The sequence below is a fragment of the Podarcis liolepis genome, assembly GCF_965112155.1.
Source record: "Podarcis liolepis genome assembly, chromosome: 1".
Classification (NCBI taxonomy): domain Eukaryota; kingdom Metazoa; phylum Chordata; class Lepidosauria; order Squamata; family Lacertidae; genus Podarcis; species Podarcis liolepis.
Genome location: NC_139554.1, coordinates 38,911,266 through 38,935,451, shown reverse-complemented (window position 1 = coordinate 38,935,451; position 24,186 = coordinate 38,911,266). Strand labels below are relative to the sequence as shown.

General features: G+C 46.0%; 1 long non-coding RNA gene across 1 annotated transcript; it reads left to right on the top strand.

The window, feature by feature from the left end:
* On the top strand, window positions 1–9,561 carry LOC310686124. Its single transcript, XR_014515721.1, has 3 exons — window positions 1–133; window positions 6,256–6,338; window positions 8,207–9,561. It is a non-coding gene; the product is annotated as an uncharacterized lncRNA (long non-coding RNA).
* Window positions 9,562–24,186: the final 14,625 nt, after the last annotated feature.

Sequence of the window (24,186 nt, the reverse complement as noted above, 5' to 3'; positions counted from 1 at the left end):
AGCTAGATGATTCAGAAAGAAGTGATTCCAGAAGTGCTTTCTTCCCCCACAGAGTACTGGAAAAATGCCCTCTGGAGACACAGCATAATAGCAGCTATTTCCTATGAGCATCCTACAGGCCAGGGACACTCCAGTAAGTTGCCAGCCATTGCCTTTTGGCTTCCTTCCTGTTTTGCACAACACATAAATCACCAGGACTGATTTCTTCTGTCTTATTAGCAAGATTTAAGAAGCTTAATAAAATACATTTGGCAGGTTATACCATTGCTCCTCTTATATCCAGCCACAATACTTTTTTTTTGTTCTTTAAGAAAAAACATAACCCCTATTTCCTCTGGCAGAAAGCAAAGGTTTATAACAGGATCTTTTTTCTTTTCTTTTCTTTTTTGCAAGTAATAATAATGTTATTTCCTCTGCTTTTTTTAAAAAAAATGGGAAGCAATACTGAAGGCAACGGAAACCAGCTTAAAATTTGTGGTGTCTCTATGGGAACCAAATCAGGGCAGGGGGAGGGAAGCTGTTGTTTCGTGGAGGTTCTCCGTGCTTGGACATGGTCAATCCTCATAATGAAATGCTTGTGGTTGAAATAGCATGTGCATGTTGAATCCTTCATAAGAACATGGGAAGGACTTGCTGCATCAGGCTAGCACACCCTCCAATGTTTCTCTGATGGAAATAGGGACATCCTATCATTATCATTATCATTATTATATTTAGACCCCACCCTTCTGACAGGGTTGCCCTAGCCACTCTGGGCAGTTTCCAACATATATGAAAACATAATAAAACATTTTAAAAAACCCAAAAAAACCCTATACACTGGTACCTCAGTTGTCGAACGGAATCCATTCCGGAAGACCGTTCGACTTCCGAAACATTCAACAACTGAGGCGCAATGGGCGATTGGCAAATTCCATTGAGGAAAATGGAGAAACGTGCCTCAGAAGCTGTTTCGACTTCCAAGGTATGTTTGAAAATGGAAGCATTCACTTCCAGGTTTTTGATGTTCAGGTTCCGAATTGTTCAGCTTCCAAGATGCTAGAAAACCGATGTTCCACTGTACAGGGCTGCCTTCAGATTGCTCGGGGGGTGGATAACTCAATAATAATAATAATAATAATAATAATAATAATAATAATAATAATAATAATATTTATACCCCGCCCATCTGGCTGGGTTTCCCCAGCTACTCTCCAACGTTTCTGTGATGAAAATAGTGAAAATAGGGACATCCTGAGGAAAAGTGGGACATTCTGGGATCAAATCAGAAACCAGGACGTCTTCTGTAAACCCAGGACTGTCCCTGGAAAATAGGGACACTTGGAGGGTCTGGGCTAGTGAGTCATCAAGTTCAGCATGCTGTTATCACAGAACTCAATCAGGTGCATATGGAAAGCCCAAAAGCAGACCCAGAGCTCAGCAGCACTCTTCTGCCCTGCAGTTTGCAGCAACTGGTATTCAAAAACATACTGCCTCTGACCAGACACAGACTTTGGTCTTTCAGATTTCAGTGGTGCCCTGTGCAAAGCCAACATTCAGTGCCTCCTCGCCTCTCACCTTCCATTCTGCTCAATTCACTATGTCATTGTTCTGACGTTCTGCCGCACCCCCTAGGTTCGGTGCCCGGTGTGGCAGAACTGGCTGTGCTGCCTTAAATCCACCTCTGCTCTGGCAGAAAAGGCAGAACATAGCCTTCAGGATTAGTCTTTTCCTCCACAAATTGGCCTGTTCCTCTTTTAAAGCCATCCACATTGATGGCCATCAAGGCATCTTGTGGGAGCAAATTCCACAATGCACTCTATGAAGAATTACTTTCTTTTGTCTTTCCTGAATCTGCCAATATTCAGCTTCATTGGAGACTAATATTATGAGAACGGGAGAAAAACTTCTCTCTATCCACTTTCTTCATGCCATGCACGGTCTACTATGTCACCTTTTCTCTAAATTGAAAAGCACCTAGGGTGGTATTAAACTAAAGTTTAACTCAGATGAGACAATGAGAGACAGGGATATCACCCTTTCTTGGATTTGGAACATCTCTTTTTTTTCAATATTTGGGTGAAATCTTATTTCTTTTTCCACTGTGGAGAAAATTTATTATTGTTATTATTTAATTGCTTTAAAAACATTTCTAGGCAGGTTTTCATTTTAAAAAACCCCAAAGCAGTTTGCTACTGTGGATGAATACAATCATGGGGAAAATATATAAATACTATAAAGCAATAATGGTAAGACATATCAGCACAATAAAGCATCAACGAGACAGAAGGCAGTTTAAAATGGTCAGGGGACCACCGGGGTCAAAAGGTATCTTTTTAATGAACAACAGAAACACAGCAGTGCCACAGCAGTACCCACCTCTGTTTTGCCACAAGGTGGAATACTGCAAGTTGTGCATCCTCTGAAGATCGTAGTGATCTGACAGGTCTACATTTTTCACCTATCCAAGAGAGATTCATGTGACCAAATATGGGTGCTCAACTGGATGAAACTGGTTTATACTATTTAAAATTTACTTTGGGACTGTCCGATGAAAGAACCGCAAGGCCCAGTCCTGTTTTGGCTGGAATTGTTCATCTTTCCAAACCAGTCATTTAGAATGATAAATGATGAATGGTGAACAAATTGCATTATATTCATTCCAAAGATAAAACCTCAGTGCAAATTGATTCTGCATTACTCAGCATTGTGTCCATTTGAAAACAGATGTAGGTGGTCCCAGCAATGGGAGGCTGAATCCAGACCTGCCCAATGACCTTGTGGGTGTGTTGTTGTTGTTGTCATCCATTTGTCTTGATAGACAATGGAGTGTGCCTCTGGGAATGAAGTCAAACTGCTGCACTAGCAGCACCAAAATGATTTCCTTGGGGTGCAAGCCTGAGCCGTGTGAATGGAAGTCCTGGGCTTCCCAGTAGACAAGACCACCTCCCCCCTCTTTGCCTCACAGATGTGGTCCATAGGAAAGCAGAGCAAGTTGTTTGACACCAGCTTGGCTTAAGGAGTTGCCAAAAGGAGGCATACAAGAGAGTTCTTAGGGACTCCACTCTGGATTTGTGTAAGGCTTACTCCTTAGCCTTTTAGAGCCAGCGTGGTGTAGTGGTTAAGAGCAGTGGACCCCTAATCTGGTGAACCGGTTTCGCATCCCCGCTCCTCCACATGCAGCTGCTGGGTGACCTTGGGCTAGTCACACTTCTCTCTGAAGTCTCTCAGCCTCACTCATGTCACAGAGTGTTTGTTGTGAGGGAGGAAGGGAAAGAAGATTGTTGGCCGCTTTGAGACTCCTTAGGGTAGTGATAAAGAGGGATATCAAATCCAGACTCCTCCTCCTCCTCCTCCTCTTCTTCTTCTTCTCCCGAAGATGTCCCGCAAGGCAGTGGAGGTTTAGGATGAGGGTTTTCCTTCTCCTACCTTCCCAGGATGATGAGCCCCATCTACCCGTCACTTCCCTCTACAACACATGCAGAAACAGTCTTCTTTACCCTCGGGCCCACTACTGGTCTAGTTTGCTCAATCCACTGGAGCCTGTCTTCACAAATGTCCAGTGGCGTAGCGTGGGTTGTCAGCACCCGGGGCAAGGCAAGTAATTTGCGCCCCCTAACCCGTGGATTTGCGCCCTCTAACCCTAACCCCCAGATGTTGCGCCCGGTGCGGCCGGCCCCCCCTGCACCCCCCATGCTACGCCACTGCAAATGTCTAAGATTTACCCTCTGGCGCCATGGCTGCTGTGTAGCAGCAGAAGCAGAAGCTTTGGAGCAAAACCAAGATGCTGTGTCATCTAGACTGCCAGAAACCTCTCCAACAACCTGTTGTGTGCCAATAACAGCACAGAAGTAGATAAGACATCAGAAGAAGAATATGACCCTGAGGCTGGCTGTAGTATTTATGGGGCTCAAGGGTTCGAACAACAACTGCCCTCCAACCACCACTTGGGAAAATAATTCCCACTTCCAGAACTTCCAGAATTACCCCAAGGATCAAAGGCACAGTGGCCAGCCTGAGGTCTTCTATCCTTGTTCCTTACTCAAGATGAAGATGCTTTTCTTCTTATGTGCTTTAAGTTAGAAACTTGCTGACATGCCAGAAAGGGGTGTGGCAGCAGAACCAGCTGTAAAACTCCTCAACTGGGGCCTAGCAAGTGCTGTAGCAAGTCTGTACCCTTCTCTGCTCTTTATTGGACAACTTCCCATATTATAGGACTGCCAACCATTTTAGGCCAGCAGGCATGTTTGGTATTTTGAGAGAATGTTCTGCCTGCCAGTCATAAAAAGGATGTCATTGGACGGGTGGCATAATACAAAATGGCTGCAGCATATAAAGGAGCAAAAAAGAGACAAGACCACAAAATCAAACATAAAAACAGACAGACAGGAATACCCTCCACCCACCCATCAAAGGGGGGGGGGCACCTAAACCAGCCACTGCCATACTCACTCACAAAGAGAAACTCCTAAGTGAGAACAATTTGAGTGATAGTTTTTCTGCTTTTTGTTGATTGGTGTTCCTAACATAGATCCAATGTGATTGATTTGCATTTTGTGATTTTCCCTCCCCCTTATTTTATATTGTTTAGATCATTTCTTGTACTTTCATAGTATTTACAGTGGTGCCCCACAAGACGAATGCCTCGCAAGACAAAAAACCCGCTAGACGGAAGGGTTTTCCGTTTTTCGATGTGCTTCGCAAGACGAATTTCCCTATGGGCTTGCTTCGCAAAACGAAAAAGTCTTGCGAGTCTTGCGATTTTCCCTCCTTCCCCCCTTTTTCTAAGCCGCTAAGCCTTTAATAGCTGCTAAACCGCTAATAGCACTAATCCGCTAAGCTGCTAATAGGGTTGCTTCGCAAGACGAAAAAAACGCTAGACGAAGAGACTCGCGGAACGGATTAATTTCGTCTTGTGAGGCACCACTGTATAGTATTTTTGTTTTGTACGGTGGTACCTTGGATTAAGAACTTAATTCGTTATTAACCTGAAACTGTTCTTATCTTGAGGTACCACTTTAGCCAATGGCGCTTCACGCTGCTGCTGCGTGGCCGCACAATTTCTGTTCTCATCCTGAAGCAAAGTTCTTAACCCGAGGTACTACTTTTGTGTTAGCGGAGTCTGTAACCTGAAGCGTCTGTAACCTGAGGTACCACTGTACTAAGAAGTGATTTTGAAAAAAGTTGTTTTTTTATTGTTGTTGTGAGCCGTTTTGAGCTCAGCTGGGTTGCTGGGAAAGTGACAAACCAAATCAAGCCTTTCCCCTGCTCCTCTGTCCAGTTTTGGCATCCAGTGAAATGTAGGCCTGTTTATGAGTAGGTGGTGTTCAATACAGGAGAGGCCAAGCCAGCGCAGAAGGGAACTGGGCAAGAAAAGCAAATGGTCTCTCGTGCACTGTGGATTTATGAGGGGACAGTGAGCTTTTGTGGACACCATAGAAAGTCTTGGTGGGCACAGTGGCACCTGCAGGTGCTGCCATAGGCAACCCCTGCAAGTATCTTGATCCCTGACACCCTGAGCGGTTCCTCAGCCTCTCAGGTAAGGCAGAACTTTAAGCCACAAGGCAGAGGCATGACTATGAGTGCTTATCATACCTTACATAGTCTGTCAAAGTGCCCATTAGAGGAAGAAAGCAAAGAGGTGAGGGATGCAGAATAGTTGCTTATCAGTGCTTGTATTTCTTATAATTCTCAGCTTCGAAGCTTCTCCCCCCCCCCACCACCACCCAACCATCCCTGTTTGAGGGGGTATCAACATACAGTTGTCATTGGTCCTTTGGATTTTATTGCTTTGGACATTTTCCAATGCAGAAGTTGCCAAAGCTTTCATGTCAGTCATGATTAACCATTCTCTCAACCCTTCCCCCCCCTTTTCTTTTTTGCTTTCTTGCATGCTGGTAGGTGTAGACAAGGCTCTGCCTGTCAGGATACTGCTGTGTATGATAGGTGAAGAGCTGCGGTAGCCTGACAAACAGAATTATCACAAAGTCATTTTCCACTCCTGAAGACTGGATTCCTCCTATCTCCTCAGGAGATGGAAGACGCTTTGTGATCTTGGGATCAGTTGCTTGATTAAAATGACAGAGCTGGTGCGAACAGGTGGCATTCTCACCTTATATAAAGAACTTCATATGCCCCTCAGTTATGGGACTCAGCAGCAGTGAGTGTATTAACCTGGAGCTTCTCCATTTCATATGCTAGTATTTAGAAGAGGAAATTCTCCAGTGTAGTTTATCAATCAAGATGAAATGCTTTTGTCTCTTTATAACTCCATAGGGCATCATTGATACTGAAGACTCAGAAGGCTTGTCCACAACAAAGCAAAATGTGGATTCTCACCAGCCTGTCTCCTCATTACTGTATGTATGCATTCCACAGTATGTATTCCCTATCCCGGTGTTGTCCCATACATTTCTCCCTTCTAATGAGGAGCTTTTCAAACCTAGGAAAGTCTGAAAAAGAAAAAAAACCCCACACATTTAAAGTGAGAATGGAAAGATCCAGGGCAACACTGAGATGGGGTACATTTTATTCCAGTGTGGGAAATCCCAGGGGTTTATCCAGCAAAGTCTTGCAGAACTCCAGTGGCAGCCAGTGATAGGACAGCTCAAAATTATTATTATTATTATTATTACTATTATTACCCCACCGATCTGGCTGGATTTCCCCAGCCACTCTGGGCAGCTCCCAACTGAATATTAAAAATAGAATCAAACATTAAAAACTTCCCTAAACAGGGCTGCCTTCAGATGTATTCTAAAAGTCAGATAGTCGCTTATTTCCCTGACATCTGATGGGAGGGTGTTCCACAGGGCAGGCGCCACAACCAAGAAGGCCCTCTGCTTGGTTCCCTGTCACCTCACTTCTTGCAGTGAGGGAACCGCCAGAAGGCCCTCAGACGCTCCTTCAGGTATACTGGGCCAAGGCCATTTAGGACTTTAAAGGTCAGCACCAACACTTTGAAATGTGCTCGGAAGCATACTGGGAGCCAATGTAGGTATTTCAGGACCAGTGTTATATGGTCTCGGCAGCCGCTCCCAGTGGATTCCTTCATCAACACTTAAGATTGAGGGTTCTAACTTGCATCCAACAAAGGCATTGCCCTCTCGGAACATCTTCCACTCAAACAATGGAAACTTCTGTCTGGAGGGTTTGGAACCTCCCAGAGTAGATTTAGGGGGAAGGGCACAGGAGAAAGCGAGGGAAGGAAACTTCCATTGCACAAACACAAGTCATTCTAGGATTGCAACACAAGTCATTCTAGGATCACAACGACTTTGTTGGATGCAACCTATATGATCATTGTTGCTCATTAGAGAAGATGGAGAAGTAGGGAAAAAAGGCAAATGGGGTCCTTTTTGGGAGAGCCACTCAACAAAAGTTCTTGCAGGCTACACACACACACACACACACACAGAGAGAGAGAGAGAGAGAGAGAGAGAGAGAGAGAGAGAGAGAGAGTATTCTTTTTACACCCTGCAGTCTGTCTGCACTGGTTAATATTGTCAAGGGAGTCCTTGCCTGACAGAATATAATTTAGGATCTATTAAATATGATTACTTGGCCTTGAAAATGATAGATATTGAACAGAATTAGAAGATCACTTTACAAAAGAAAGGTTCCTCTTGCAATCTTTCCTACGGGCATAAAATAAAGCTTGGGGAAAATCCCAACGGAATTGTGGCACTTATGGGTTACATTTATGAATACATGGATTGATCTTCATATTTAAAAAAACTGAGAGGGGGAACCCACAAAAAAATGAGTAGGATGAGTAGCAAGTACCTGGACAGCTCTGAGATGCCTGAGACTTGAGTGGCATGTTTGCCATGTTTCACTTGCTTTAATTACAATGGGGATGGAGGAAAGTGCAATTAATTTAAAAGTGAACCTTCACATTCTGCAATGGGAAATTAATCCCTAATGGCATTCTCAAGTTTTCTCTGTTTCCTACTATATTAGATTCTGAGGCTGATTGTACCTCTGTGAGCTATTTGCCTCTTTCCCAGGTGCCCTAATAGTTGCTGCTTCTATCTATTATGGTCCTTGATTAGTACATAAATGATTTCATCTAGGCAGCCCAGGTGGCATTCACACACCGCTTGCATAGATATGCTGCCATGTGCCCTTTGTGGGGAAGGGTCCATGGCAGCTTTGCCTTGGAGAGCATGGCTCTCAGCCTCCGCTTACACTGAATAAACACCCCAAAATCTTCTTTAATCCATAGGTTGTTCTGGGAGAAGGATTCGCTTTCTCATTGGTTGGCTTCAGTGACTACGTGACTAAGAACAGGACACAGTACTTTGCACATTGAACCCTATACAGACATTCTGAATGCAAGTGAAATCTACACATGAGCAGGCAGAGTGTGGATGGGCTTACTAGGCTCTGTCCACCCCTCTAACCCTGCTCATGAAGGCCAAAGGTCTGATGTGGGGAATTTATTCAAGAGCTTGGAAAGGTCCTTTTTAAAAACGTCTGTCCATCGTATCCAAAAAGGAACTAATTATAGTTCATGTTAGTACAGTCGTACCTCGGCTCCTGAACGCCTTGGGAGTCAAACGTTCCAGCTCCCAAATGATCGAAAACCAGAAGTGAGTGTTCTGGTTTTTGATCGTTCTTTTGGAAGCCGAACATCCAGCGGGGCTTCCACAGCTTCTGATTGGCTTCAGGAGATTCCTGCAGCCAATCAGAAGCCTCACTTTGGAAGTCAAATGTTTCAGAAGTCAAACAGACTTCTGGAACGGATTCTGTTTGACATCCGAGGTACGACTGTAGTTTGGTTCATGTTTGGATCACAGTTCAGTTCAAGTTCATCCAAATGGTCTTTGGCCAAAAAGTAAAAATCCAGCATTCAGAATACTACTAGCTGCTGTGCTGAAGTATGAAATACATACCTAAGAAGACTAAGAAAACATTAAGATACACATACAATTCAATGTGAATCGCTGGAATTGTTTCCCTCAGCAATCACCATTTTTAAACTTAAATGCCCAAAGAGTCTGAAGAGAGTGAGCGAGAGAGAGAAAAGTGTACAACACGGGCATTGACGATGAATAAGAAATCGTTGAAAATTTTACCACAAACAATTCGCATTCAGCCTGCCCAACAATTATGATAACTACTTTCAGGTGTAATTCAGAGACGTTTGAACTAATTCAGCGACCTTCTAAATGTGGAAGCTCCACACACAGTTGATGACCCTTCACAGTGATTACAGGAGCCTCCTGCTTCATCTCTTTTGCCCTCCATTATTTGGAGGGTGAAGACAACAGGGGCAACACTTAGCCCGATTGCCTCCACTCTGCATTCTTGAATATTTCTGCAACTTTGTGTAGACACCTCAGGGACTGTCTTCTCGCATAAGAAACTTTCTACTCACTTAGATCAGGGGTCAGCAAAGCTTTTGGGTCCCAGGTGCAACATGGATTGGGCATTGCTGGAGCTGGGCATACCTAATTTTTTGCTACTGGTGTGGATAGTTTATTTTAACACTATTTGGCTTTTGTTGCTGGATTTTGATGACATTGAAGAAAACCCCCTCTGCCCGTGTGTTTTTAAATGCAAGTGTCCAAGCTATCTTATGAGAAAAGGCAGTGCGAAAACATTTCAGATAAGTAAGTATTAACACAATATTTGTCACTCTGTTGTAAAGTTTAAGGGGATCGATTTTACTTGCATTAAAAAAATGTCTTTTAGTATCTATATTCCTATTGATGCAGTTTCTATATTTCCCAGCAGTCTCCAGAAACTGTTGTTTGGATGAGATACAGCACAACTGGATTTTCCTATCCTCCATCCTTGAGACCTAGGTCAGTTAGGTAAGCTGCATACCTCTGAGCTGATTGTCAATTTCAGGAAGGTGTGCAGAGCAGAACCGGGCTCCCTACCTGTCTCCCAAAGCCAAGAATTAGCTAGAAGGGGTGGGGGGAGGAATTAGATTCCACACCTGCCTTATTGAAGCTGATGCTCAGCTGGAAAACATGTTCTGTTTCATAGCGAGTCTTTGAGTATGGGAAAGCCAGCAGGAATCCAGGTTGGTGGTATAATTATGCTCCCCACTGGTTTCCCTGAAAATTTCAGTACCACTCAGCTGAGCATCACTTCAAAGAGGGTTGCAGAGATCCAGATTTTGGTGAGAGCAACACATCCCTCTTTCTCCCCAAGCTACCTACCTGCCTTTGGTCTTAACTAAGCTGGAGGCATTATTTCAGTACAGAAGCAGATTTTTCACAAAGACAGCATCTTGTCACAGGGACCAACACTCCAATGGTCTTTCCTTTGAATGAATCTTGCTTTGGAAAAGCTGATCTGAATATGGAGGAGTGGGGAGATGTTATAGTGAAGACAAAGCGTCTTTTATGATTACAGTCACATTCCCAGTGCAAATCTGTCATGGGAATCTCCCATGCAGCCGTTGTTTCAGACAGCCTTCCTCTGATATACAAATATATATACTCAAACATAAGAAGCTTTATGGTAATGCAGACGGTGTCTAGCCAAGTTGGCAGCTTTGTAGGATATTTCTAACAGAAAAGACAAGACCATGCCATTTAAAAATTAGGTACCGTAAACGATACAGATCCTCAGTTTATGTAACCGCTGATAGAAAGCTCAGAGAGACTGATGAATGCCGCAAAAGAGACAAGTAAAATGGCCTATGTCACAAAGCTCACTAAAATATTTTTATATGCTAATGGTTTGTATGAGCAGTACAAAAGGGCATTCTGTTCATGCAAGAACCCTTTGCACAAGCAACACTAGATTGAGCGATATAACCACTACTAGAGAAATGGGCCTGTTGAGCAGGCCTCTCCATGTCTTGGCATGCCCAGCAAGAGGGACATCACAGAAACAAAGGGATATCAGTGCCGTGTGCTCCAGTGAAGTCAATGATTTCCCTCCCATGCATTCTCTGGATAAGAAACCCTGTTTTAGCCTATACATCAGATTTTCATCGCTGACCTCAAACAGGACCTTCCTCAACAACAGCACCTAACCTGAAGTGAAATATGAACAGCCATGCAGCCAAGCACATGCGTAAGTGTTCTGTCAGACTTATATACCTGAAGGCTGAGCCAGTGGCGTAGCGTGGGGGGTGCAGGGGAGGCCGGCCGCACCGGGCACAACATCTGGGGGTTAGGGGGCGCAAATTACTTGCCTTGCCCCGGGTGCTGACAACCCACGGTGCGCCACTGGGCTGAGCATCTGCAGGACGAGCCTGCATCTGTGCAAAGATGGGGTTTCTTCAATATTTGATAGATTTTGAGTGCTCTCATATCAAATACAATCACACAAGTGGAATGGGACGGTGTGTGGTAATTTAAGTACAGCATCTCACTAAAAAAAAATACTTCCTTAGACAGTGACCTTCAATACCAAGACTGAGTTTTACACGAGTGACATAAACCTCTTTCAGTAGGAGCTTGTAATGGAAATGCCGGCGTAACCTTAGCACTTTAGGTATGAACGGAGTAATTGAATTTTGTAACAATGTAACTCCTCCATTAAGTCATTAAGTGGATTGCTTCAGTCTGTCTGACACATTTGGTAAGTACTCCACGAGTGGTTAGGAATGTCGTGAAAATAAAATCTTTTTTTCCCTGTGATTAGCAGGTTTTATATTGTTTGCCAAGCTGCATAAAATTATTAAAATTTCCTTCAATGTTGTGTCACTTTCTACATGCTTATCTAAACATGAAGCTAAATTTCTCTTATAAAATTTGATGGCCACTTACCAAACTTTGAAAGTTGTTCTAATTAAGAATCAAAAACATTTTTATTTTTTTTTAGGTGGGGGGAGGTAACAAAGTAAAATCTACCCCTTTGCTCTTATAATTTGCTACCACGAAGGACCACATATATTTTGCTGTTGCCTATAAAACCTTAACTGTGTCAGTATGAGGCTCTTTCTTCTCACCCCGTAAATTTGGGGTCGGGACCTGTCAAAGGTTGGATGCCAGCCATAGGTAGGGTCAAATCCAGTATGGGGCAGGACAGCCCTTCTTTCACTCTTTATCTGCTCCCCTTTTTCCTCCCTCCTCCCCTCTTCTCCTAGGAGAGGGTCAGATCACTGCTGAATTTCCCAGATGCTTGCCTGACCTGAGCACTGTCGGAAACAGAATGCTAGGCTAAATAAACTTTGGACCAATCCAAGAAGGCAGCTTTTATTTTTAGGTTCAAGTTATCTGCACATATCAAATCCTTCCTTTGAAATTTAGTGAGGCAGCCCAAGCACACACAGTTGTTTGGACTGAAAGATGACATCACAAAACACCTCAAATTTCACAGCGGCACAGCACCCAGGACCCCTTCATAGCTGGTAGTAGTTGCAGATCCACAGCCCTCTCGAATAGAAGAGTTTTTCCTTTTTACATACTACCTGAACAACCATGGGAAATGATTAAAGGACTGAAGCAAAGCAAATGAAAACATAGACTTATGCAGATTTCATGCAAATGATACACTTCAGTTAACAGAATGATGAAACCCCTCCTGGCAAGTCAACTCAGGTATTGTGGTTATTGGGTATAGATCATAAAAAACAGTCCCTTGTGTATTAAACACTGACAAATTGGTCTCATTATGAAGTAGGACTGGAACTGATGGCATGGACTAATTAAATTGCTAGAGCTAAAAAGTATTATGAGGAAAGAAAGGTAAAAATAGCTTATTTGATTCTCTAGTGTCAAATGTTGCCTCAGGAATATTTTATATGGAATGTTCTTCAGCTGCTTATATGCTTTGCATTTTTCTGCCAAACTAATTTTGGGGCCATGAGCCCAGTTAACATAGTGATAACGATCAGTGCACACTTACATAAGTCATACATACAATAATTTTTATGATTGACTGGATTCCTATCCTGCCCTTCATCAGGAATTATCTCATGAAGTGTTGCAACAATTAAAAAAAACAGACCAACAAAAATACAACATATAATTAAAATTATCCAGCATAATAAGGTAAAAGGTAAGGCAAAGAACCCCTGACTATGCGGCTGCTGCGCTCATCTCACTTTCAGACTGAGGGAGCCGGCGTTTGTCCACAGACAGCTTTCCGGGTCATGTGGCCAGCATGACTCAACCACTTCTGGTGCAATGGAACACCATGTCGGAAACCAGAGCGCACAGAAACACTGTTTACCTTCCCACCACACTGGTACTTATTTATCTGCTTGCACTGGTGTGCTTTTGAACTGCTAGGTTGGCAGAAGCTGGGACCGAGCAACGGGAGCTCACTCCATCATGGGGATTCAAACTGCTGACCTTCTGACTGGCAAACCCAAGAGGCTCAGTGGTTCAGACCACAGCACCATTTGCATCCCTGATCCAGCATAATACAATCAATCCATTCAACTGTCCCACTCTAGATGCCTATGACTAGGAGGCACCTTAGAAGGCAGTGATAACAAGTGGCTTCAAAAAAGGATTAGTCAAATTCATGGAGGATAAGCCTATCAGCGGCTGCTCACCATGATAGCTATGATTGGCCTCCATGGTTGGAGGTAGTAGGCTTCGAAATACCATTTGCTGGCAACCACAGGAAGATAGAGTGCCATTGTGCTGAGTGTCATTGCACTCAGAGCCTCGTGTGAGCTTCCCATGGGCATCCATTTGGCCAGCCCGATATACAGGTAAAGGGACCCCTGACCATTAGGTCCAGTCATGACCGACTCTGGGGTTGCGGTGCTCATCTCGCTTTATTGGCCTATGGAGCCGGTGTACAGCTTCCGGGTCATGTGGCCAGCATGACTAAGCTGCTTCTGGCGAACCAGAGCAGCGCACGGAAACGCCGTTTACCTTCCCGCCAGAGCGGTACCTATTTATTTACTTGCACGTGCTTTCGAACTGCTAGGTTGGCAGGAGCAGGGACCAAGCAAAGGGAGCTCACCCCATCGCAGGGATTTGAACCGCCAGACCTTCTGATCAGCAAGTCCTAGGCTCTGTGGTTTAACCCACAGTGCCACCCGCGCCCCTTGTTGTTGTTATACTTCCCCCCAAAAATAAGCAATACGAGATGCTGATGTGTTACGCTAGAGAAATGACTGCTGAAATAGGGGCGTGTTGTTCTGCGCTGAGTAACACAGAACTGTTCATCAGGCAGAATCTGAGCAGAGAATTCTTCAACAAACAAAAAGTGTGGCCAGGCACCAGACAGGAATATAAGATATCCTCTCTTGGGGCAAAGGGCTACCACTGGATCCCTTCCAGCTCAATGATTCTAGGGCCACATAGTACTCTCTATTTGTTTTAAGCAGAAAACAATGGATGCAGGAGAAGAGCGCTAGAGAAACTTTTCACATTTACTGCCAATGGGAGATTAATTAATACACTCATTACACTTGAAAGCCTGGATGTACCTGGGAACACTGAGATACCCACAGTACCATCAGTGGTAATTTAAAAATCAATTTCTCTTCTGTAGTAATTAAATGTGTCCATTTAAACAGATATAATTGATAGTGCCTGCAACTAATTTCAAAGCAGGAACCCTTCAGGGATTCTAGCGATTAACGGATACGGCTTCTGCTTTTTCCTTCAAGAACGGAACAGACATGGCAACTAAATTGTTGATTGTGGACTGTTAGTTGAACTGTCTGTGACAGATGCCACACATTAAAATGCATCAGGTACTATAGACCTCCTTCTGGAAATAGACTTCCATTAGAGCCAAATGCAACAGACTAAACAGGCTACCCGGTGCTGCTATCCATCACAGGCAACGTGCTCCTCTTTCAGGCAGTATTTACTGCATTGATATCCTGCCTTTCCTTCAAGGATCTCAAAGCAGTGCTCCTGGCATTCCTAACCTCCATTTGATCCTAGTGAGTGGGCCATGACTGAGTGGGGATTTGAACCTTGGTCTCCTCTGTCTTGCCGAAGAATTGATGCTTTTGAATTATGGTGCTGGAGGAGACCATTGAGAGTCCCATGGACTGCAAGAAGATCAAACCTATCCATTATGAAGGAAATCAGCCCTGAGTTCTCACTGGAAGGACAGGTCCTGAAGCTGAGGCTCCAATACTTTGGCCACCTCATGAGAAGAGAAGACTTCCTGGAAAAGACCCTGATGTTGGGAAAGATGGAGGGCACAAGGAGAAGGGTATGACAGAGGACGAGATGGTTGGATAGTGTTCTCGAAGCTGCCAGCATGAGTTTGACCAAACTGCGGGAGGCAGTGGAAGACAGGAGTGCCTGGCGTGCTCTGGTCCATGGGGTCACGAAGAGTCGGACACGACTAAACGACTAAACAACAACAACTCCTCTGTCTCAGTACAACCGTGTAACCAAGGTGTGGGGAACCTCCAGCCTAAATCTGGCCCATGCAGGCTGTTCCCCAGAAACAAATGCCCACCTGCCCAACCTGGTGCTGGATCTCATCTCAAGCAGTTGTGATTCCTGCGTTGCAAGGGGTTGGACTAGATAACCCTCGGGTCCCTTCCAACTCTACAATTCTATGACTCTGTGATCCCTTTGTGGGATTTTAGCTTATAAATTGAATAAATTATTGACTCTGTCTCTGTTTATTTCAAAAGTTTATTTCTCACCTTTCCTTCAGAGTGCTCAGGGCGACTAATGACCAGAATAAAACCATAAATTAACAATTAAAACTAAGCCTAGTTTGGCACAGCGCAGCACAACCAAGACAAGGGATGAGTAAAGCAGTCTTGATCTCCTCTCTGGGAGCCTGCACACTCATGCTAAGCCATGATTTGGCTTTGTGTGACATGTGAACTGAGTCAGCATCATCAATATATAATAGTGTAGAGATGTCAACCTGGCGTTGCTAGCAACCAACTGGCAGAAAAACTTAAGCATCTTCCTGAACAATATTTGTATTTACCCAACAACTCTTTTTATAGTCTCATATTTGCTATATTTGCTCCATACATTCTCCTACTGACATCTGTTATCTCATAGGGCAGGGGTCGGCAAGGTCTACCTCGCCTGGGCCGGTTCACTCCACTGGAGATCCCTCCATGGGTCAGATCGTGCATGTGCGTGAGCGCGTGCGGCCGCAATTTTCGGTGTCTCCGTCTGCACAGACACAATTTCCAGCATCTGCGTCTGTGCAGATGCAACTCCCAGCATCTGAGCATGCGCAGGCACGATTTCCGGCACTGCGGAAGCGAGTCCCCACACTGCACGGCACCGCGCCAGTTTAACACAGCGGGCAGGGACTCGCCGAGCGGGCGGCTCAGTTTGGGGGCGGCTCGTGGGCTGGTTAAACAACCCCTGTGGGCTGCTTGTGGCCCATGGGCCTTAGGTTGCCTACCCCGGTCATAGGGGCTTGAATTTATCCCCTAAACCTTGTTGAAAGATGTCATCACAATGCATAGGTATGGTTTGTGCAAGAAGTTGGCATGATCACCATCTTTTGATCTAGCTGCCTCCATACTGCATGAAATAAATCACTGCATCTTGTAGCATGGCCAAAACTATTTAGGTTCCCTGTGCCACTCCACTGCTCCCATCAAACTCTCCATCAGAGGCTTATATCATTTGATCAGAGTGCTTAAATTTTCCCATGGTAAGCTGCATGGTAATTCATCAGTTCACTATTTGGATAGGGATTCTAGCTCTCATTGATTTTCCTCCCTCTAAATCCCTGTGCTTCTGGCAGCGGAATAAGTAAAAAAAAGAAAGAAAGAAAAAGCCAAACAAAAAACACTCCCTATATTTAGTGCTCATAAATATTATTTGGCTGTGTTTCTTGCTAATTTAAATTCTTCTGCAAATAAATTTGGGGTGGCAGTGTTGTCGCTTGATGTATGTTCTGCTACCTTGCACTAGCCGTTATTTAGGATATCTGCAAACAAGAGGATCTGACTTGATTTCCAGCACTGTCAAACTAAAGAATGGTGGATACGCAGAGGCAATAAATTCTATGCTTTCCGAACACCTGCTAAGGACAGTCCTCGGGAGATGTGACTTCTGAATTTTGTTGAAGATGATTATCATATGCTTAGGCCTGTAAATTATGCCTGCAGGATTTCCTGTTCCCTTTCTTACTGTGAATGTTCACACACTAGCTGCAAACAGCACACCTGTGCCCTCTTAACAAAGGGCAGAGAATAACTGGGAGCACAGTTGCTGTATTTTCAGCTATTTCTTTGTTGCAAGGTATTTGAGCAAGCTCTCAAATGGATAACCTGATTTCATGGGAATCAAACTATGCGTTGCTTCTGATTGATTAATCCTTTGCTGCCGGACAAGATGCTACTCCTCTTAATACTTCCTCTTGCAGATGGTTGGCATCAATAAAGGGTAAGTGATGCTGCACAGGTGAGACATACGCTATGGTTCAGACCCTGCAGTCCTTCTGTAGGAGAATCTTCACTGGATCAGCAAGGGATCTGCTGTTTAAGTAAGAGATTTAAGTTCAAGCCACAGTGTAATAAATAACAGTTGAAAGAGCTAATAGGGTTTCATAATCCACTCGTTAGAGCATATCTATTCTATCTTTCACAGCAATTTCAAAAAGGCATCAAAAGTGCACTTGTGTTGAGCTGTCACACATCTTAAGATTGGATTTCCCCCTCCCCCCAAAAGTGCTCCTCTTATTTATTTCTTTAAAAGACACTTCAATCATAAGTTTTCAGGCACTGCAAATTATTTCACTGTCCCAACTAGCGAGGTGGGAGGCTTAGTTTGGTCAGAACTGAATATATGCTTCCAGAGTTAACGCTAAATTCATTACTTCTGGTAAATGAGCTACCATAGCGGCTACAGGGCTGTGAAAATTTGTGTCCTGGGCTCTTTAGATTCATCTGATAACATGTGATTGATTTATTGCTCAGATAAATCAGATAAATTCTTGGCGTCCAGCCCGCTTCGGCTGCTCTCGTGGCCAGGCCCCAGACTTCAAAGGCCACATTCCGAGGTTCTGAGCAAAAACGCAGAGATCAGCAGCGGCAAGAGAAAGCTTCAAAAACTCCAGTGCTTGCTTCAGTGTGCTCAAATAAAGTCCACTCAGGATCTTAGCAGCTAAAAGCAGTTTTATTTACAGCAAACTATCCATTGTCGAACAGCATCGTGAAAACACGTCCACTCTCCTCAAAAGCGAAAGTAGAGAGTCAGAACAAAGACTTGAGAGACTCGGAACTGACGTGGAGTCTCCCCCCTCCCAACAGTAGGCAGGGCGTACACTCTGAGCTGTTTAACCCTGTAAGCTCAGGTTCCCTTCACACCCCCTCTCGTCCTGCGCTACTGTGGGGAAAGTATGTACAGAACTTACCCCCAACTCCAAACCACCACAAAACTCCCCATGACGCTGGAAGCTTAAAGGTTTGGTAAAGCCATCGGCCAAGTTATTGTGACTGGCACAATACTTCAGCCGGATCAAACCTGACTGAACACTCTGACACACATTTTGGAAACGTATGTCCAGATGCTTGGTTCTGGCCTTAAATTGCGCAGATTCAGCCAATTTCAAACAAGGTTGATTGTCTTCCCAAACCGTGATGGGCAAGCTACAATCTCCATAGATCTCTTGCACCAAGCATCTATAGAACTCTAGTTCCCGGCACAAATCTGACAGTGCACTGAATTCAGCCTCAGTAGAAGACAGCGCAATGAGACTTTGCTTCCGGGACTTCCACCCAATTAGTGACTTCCCAAACTTTACCACCAACCCAGACACAGACTTGCGGTCCTGCAAATTCGCCCAGTCACTGTCCGCATAGCATGTGAGCTTCGCCTCACCTTCAGCTGGCAGCTTAAGACAGAAGTCTTTGGTATGCTGCAGGTAGCGCAGTACCCGCTTGATACCGTGCCAAGCACTCACACTGGGCTTTGACGCTTCCCTACTTAGCAGGTTGGTAGCAAAGGCAATGTCCGGTCTGCTCCATTGGGATAGATACAACAGACTACCTAGAGCTGACTGAAAGAGCTCAGCATTCTCGAACTCTGCACTTTCTGCTTGCTGGCTCTCTTTCACGAAGTTCGTCTCCATGGGTGTCCGAACTCCTGCACAATCGGACATTCTGAACTTCTCAAGCAACTGCTCAATCTTGCCTTTCTGACTGAGCAAGAAGCTACCATCCTCAGTTCTCGCTATCTGGACACCTAGGTAGATCTTTACTGCACCCAGGTTCTTAAACTGAAACTGTTTCCCTAGCTCTTTGGCAAACTTCTGTACCTGTTTGTCTGCCTTTCCAATATGGATGATGTCATCAACATAAAATAAAACCAGTTCCTGTGAGTCTCCTGATCCTCTAAGGAACAGGCAACTGTCAGCAAGACTCTTCCTGAAACCTAGCTTCTCCAAAGCTTCATTCAGGCACAAGTTCCAATTCCTGGCCGACTGCTTCAGGCCGTAAATTGACTTGTGAAGTTTCCACACAGTACCTTGCTCAATGCCCTCAAACCCTGGAGGAGGAAGCATGTACAGATCCTCCTGGAGGTCTGAGTTCAAGTAAGCAACATCCACATCAAAGTGATGCACCAGCAACCCTCTTTGTGCAGCGATGGCCAAGAGCAAACGTAGAGATTCACTCCTACAGGTGGGAGCATAAACTTCCGTATAATGCAACCCCCTGCGCTGCGTGAATCCTCTCGCCACTAATCTGGCCTTATACTGCGGTTCTCCTGTCGCTGTGGGCTTAAGACGGTAAACCCAGCGGCTACCCACTGCCTTTTTGCCCACCGGCAACTTCGTGAGGGAGAACACACCTAAAGACTCCATTGAGTTCATCTCCTTCTGCATCGCCTCATGCCATTTTCTGGCTTCTTCCTGAGGCAGTTTCTGAACATCCTCAAAACTCTCGGGTTCACACTGTGCCATTCCGACCCACACGCTAGTGACGGCAAACCTATCAGGAGGTTTCCCCTTGGTCGTCCGAGCTGATCGACGCAGCACTACTTCAGGAACCCCCTCTGACCCACTAGGGCCAGCCAGAACGTCCTTGGCATCAGAGAGCTCCCCCTCTGACTTACTGCGCCTTCTGGACTTCTCAGCCGAACCTGTGGGGGAAGATGGAGCACTGCGTTGCTCAATCTTCACAGCCTTGGGAGAAGTTCTCCCCTCTGCCTGCACTGGCTCTGGACTCTGAGCCACAGTTGCAGGTTCAACCTCTTCCTCTTCTTCATCAGCAGAGTCAAGCAGACTCTCTGACAGGATGTCAGGGTTCCCATGTATCCTTGCCCAGCCATTCTGCTCACAGAATTCAGCACTGTTGCTGAGCAGAATCCTGGACTGATTCCCTGACGGATACGCAAACCTCCACCCCTTGGTCCCTGGCTCATACCCACAAAAAATCATCTTTTGGGACTTGGGTTCACCTTTCTTGCGTTTGGCTTTTGGTATCAAAACCCACGCTTCACAACCGAATACACGAAAATAGTGTATTTTCGGTTTCTTTCCATGCAGCAAAAAGTACGGGGTGTCACCTACCACTGAATTGAACGACCTGTTCAGAATAAAGTTGGCCGTTCGCCAAGCCTCTCCCCAAAAACGCTGTGGGAGCCCGGCATCAAACAAAAGAGCTGCGGACATCTCCCCTAGAGTCCTGTTCCGTCTTTCCGCAATCCCATTCTGTTGGGGACTGTGCGGAGAAGTCAACCTGTGTTGAATCCCCTTTTTGCGGAAGAAACTTTGCAGTGCAGACCCGGTGAACTCCCCACCCCGATCGCTCTGAAAGTTTTGCACCCGTGTGGAAAACTGCAGTTCCACAGCCGCAATCCAGTCTTTGATTAGCGGTGCAGCTTCACTTTTGTGTCCGATCGTGAAGGTCCAGGAGTTGCGCGTATGGTCATCAATCAGAACCAGCGCATATTTGGCTCCTCCCATACTGGTCACAGCCATCGGCCCAGACAAATCTGCATGAATTAACTGAAAAGCCCTAGTGGTCACCCTCTCAGACCTAGGGTATGTGCACGTTTTCACCTTTGCGGACTTGCACGCTCTGCAATCTAGAAACTTAGCACATGATTTCATTTTGCACCCTTGCGTATACTCTGGGATCTTTTTCACTGACCCCCAGGACACGTGTGCCATGCGTCTGTGCCAGAGGTGAGCACACGCATCATGAACTGGAACGTTGGCACACTGTGCTTGCGCCTCCTCCGTGTCACCTGGACCTGGAAAAAAAGCATTCAATACAAACAACCTGTCTTTACATTCAACACTGACTAGGTGCTGTCCATTCTTAGAAATAGAGCACTTATTGTCTTCAAAACACACTCTGTAGTTCTCAGCAAGAAGTGCGCTGACAGACAGCAACGCGCAAGACAGTCCTGGAACAACATAAGCCTGGATTGAATCCTGTAAGAAAGAACAAAACAGTGAGCCAGTCTGTGTGAGCGGGTGTCTAGTCCCATCTGCTAAACAGACAGTCTTCCCAGAAGTTACAGAGGTGCAGTTCTCTAGGACTCCTGCAGATGGCACTAGATGATGGGAAGCTCCACTGTCTATGACAAAAGTCAGCGCAGCATCCTGTTGACAACTCTTGACTGTAGCCATAGATGCTGCCAAATGTTTATGTTCAGTGTCTCTGCCAGCTGCCTTCGGCTTGCCTTTCCCACGCTTTGAAGAAGAGCCCTTTATCTGGTTGCTACGGGAGACGGCCTTCGGCTGTTCCTGTGCCTCCACTGGACATTCTCTCACCAGATGGGAGGAGGAGCCACAGCGATAACAGCGGCGACGCGTAGCAACAGCTCTCACAGCTCCCTCTTCAGCCATTCCTTTGTTCCCTGCACCCCCACCTTTGGGTGCACAGCCTGGGCCTGCACGCTCCCCAGCACTCTGGTTGCGGGCCTCAACATCACACGGCCCCTCGGAGACAAAGCAGCTACTCCCAGCTGTAACTTCAGGAACATGGCCATCAGCCCCCTCTGAGCTCTCAGCTTCCTCCCTGCTCTCGGCTTCCTCCCGGCCCTGGGCTCCTGCTGAGCTATCACACAGACTCCTCAGCACCTGCCAGGCGGCCTGAGCCGACTCAACGCCCTCCAGGTGGGGCAACAGCATAGCGTCCACACTTGCTCTCAACATGCAGAGCTCTCTTTGCATTCTCTGCTCTCTATCTTCCAGCAAAGCAGCCTCCAGATCTGCTGCGCCATCTTCAGCAGCAACAGGCATGGGTGGGGCCGGCTCCCTCTGGGCTATACTCCAGAGCCCTGTGGCCAAAAACCACCCCCTTACTCTTCTTGACCAGATATCCCAGGACTGGGCTGTGAGCTTTTCAAATGGGACATCATAAAAGTCCTGGAGCTCAGCCATCTCCTCCCCCAGTGCTCCCATTGGGGCTTTGAAGTACTCACGCATACCAGCCAGCTTCAACGGAGAGGCTCCCGGCGTCCCTTTGCAGCACACAGCATAGCAGCCAGCCTCCCTGCTTTCTCCCAGGCAGAGCCTCAAAGCAGGACTTTTGCCTCCGGCAGCAAAAACAGCAGCTTCTCAGCACACAGCACTTCAAAGCTTTCTCTAATTGCAGTAACTGACGTCCATAACCTGATAACATGTGATTGATTTATTGCTCAGATAAATCAGATAAATTCTTGGCGTCCAGCCCGCTTCGGCTGCTCTCGTGGCCAGGCCCCAGACTTCAAAGGCCACATTCCGAGGTTCTGAGCAAAAACGCAGAGATCAGCAGCGGCAAGAGAAAGCTTCAAAAACTCCAGTGCTTGCTTCAGTGTGCTCAAATAAAGTCCACTCAGGATCTTAGCAGCTAAAAGCAGTTTTATTTACAGCAAACTATCCATTGTCGAACAGCATCGTGAAAACACGTCCACTCTCCTCAAAAGCGAAAGTAGAGAGTCAGAACAAAGACTTGAGAGACTCGGAACTGACGTGGAGTCTCCCCCCTCCCAACAGTAGGCAGGGCGTACACTCTGAGCTGTTTAACCCTGTAAGCTCAGGTTCCCTTCACATCATCTACCCATGTACTATCTGAACCCCAAGATGGGTTGCCAGATTTTTTTTATTATTATTATTATTATTATTATTATTATTATTATTATTATTATTACCCTGCCCATCTGGCTGGGTTTTCCCAGCCACTCTGGGCGGCTCCCAACAGAATACAGTGGTGCCTCGCAAGACAAAATTAATTCGTTCCGCAAGTTTTTTCTTCTTGCGAGTTTTTCTTCTTGCGAAGCACGGTTTCCCATAGGAATGCATTGAAAATCAATTAATGCGTTCCTATGGAAACCGCTTGCCAGGCTGGCGGTGCGGAGAAGGGCTTTTCTCCCCACCGCAAGCCTTCAGGACAGGTACGGGAACAGAGGGGAAGGGGCGCAGCGCTTCTCCTCTGTTCCCGGAGCTTGCGGTGGGAGGAGGGTTTTTCCTCCCCACCGCCAACATTCAGAACAGCATTCTGAATGTTGGCGGTGGGAAGGAAAACCCTCCTCCCACTGCCAGCCTTCGGAGCAGCCTTCCGAAGGCTGGCGCGGGGAGAAGGTGTTTCCGCCCCACCACCAGCCTTCGGAGCAGCCTTCCGAAGGCTGGCGCGGGGAGAAGGTGTTTGCGCCCCCCACCACCAGCCTTCGGAGGAGGCCCGAGGACAGTGGGGAAGACACGCTGCGCTTCCCCGCTGTCCCGGAGATTTCCCTATGGGCTTTCGTCTTGCGAAGGAAGCCCATAGGGAAATTCGTTTTGCGAAGCACCTCCAAAACGGAAAACCCTTTCGTCTAGCGGGTTTTCCATCTTGCGAGGCGTTCGTCTTGCGAGGCACCACTGTATTAAAAGCACAATAAACACCAAACATTAAAAACTTCCCTAAACAGGGTTGCCTTCAGATGTCTTCTAAAAGTCAGATAGTTGTTTATTTCCTTGACATCTGATGAGAGGGCATTCCACAGGGCGGGCGCCACTACCGAGAAGGCACTACCGAGAAGGCCTGGTTCCCTGTAGCTTCACTTCTCGCACTGTGGGAACTGCCAGAAGGCCCTCGGAGCTGGACCTCATCTGAGCGACGGTGGTGGAGATGCTCCTTCAGGTATACTGGGTCATTTAGGGCTTTAAAGGTCAGCACCAACACTTTGAATTGTGCTCAGAAATGTAGTGGGAGCCAATGTAGGTCTTTCAGGACCGGTGTTATATGTCCTCAGCGGCCACTCCCAGTCACCAGTCTAGCTGCCACATTCTGGATTACTTTTAGTTCTGGATTAGATGTTCCTGGAGTACAACTTCCAAAATCCCTGACCATGGTCCACAGCCTGATAGGAGTCTAAGAACACTTGCATGAAGCTGCCTTTGAAAGCCGAT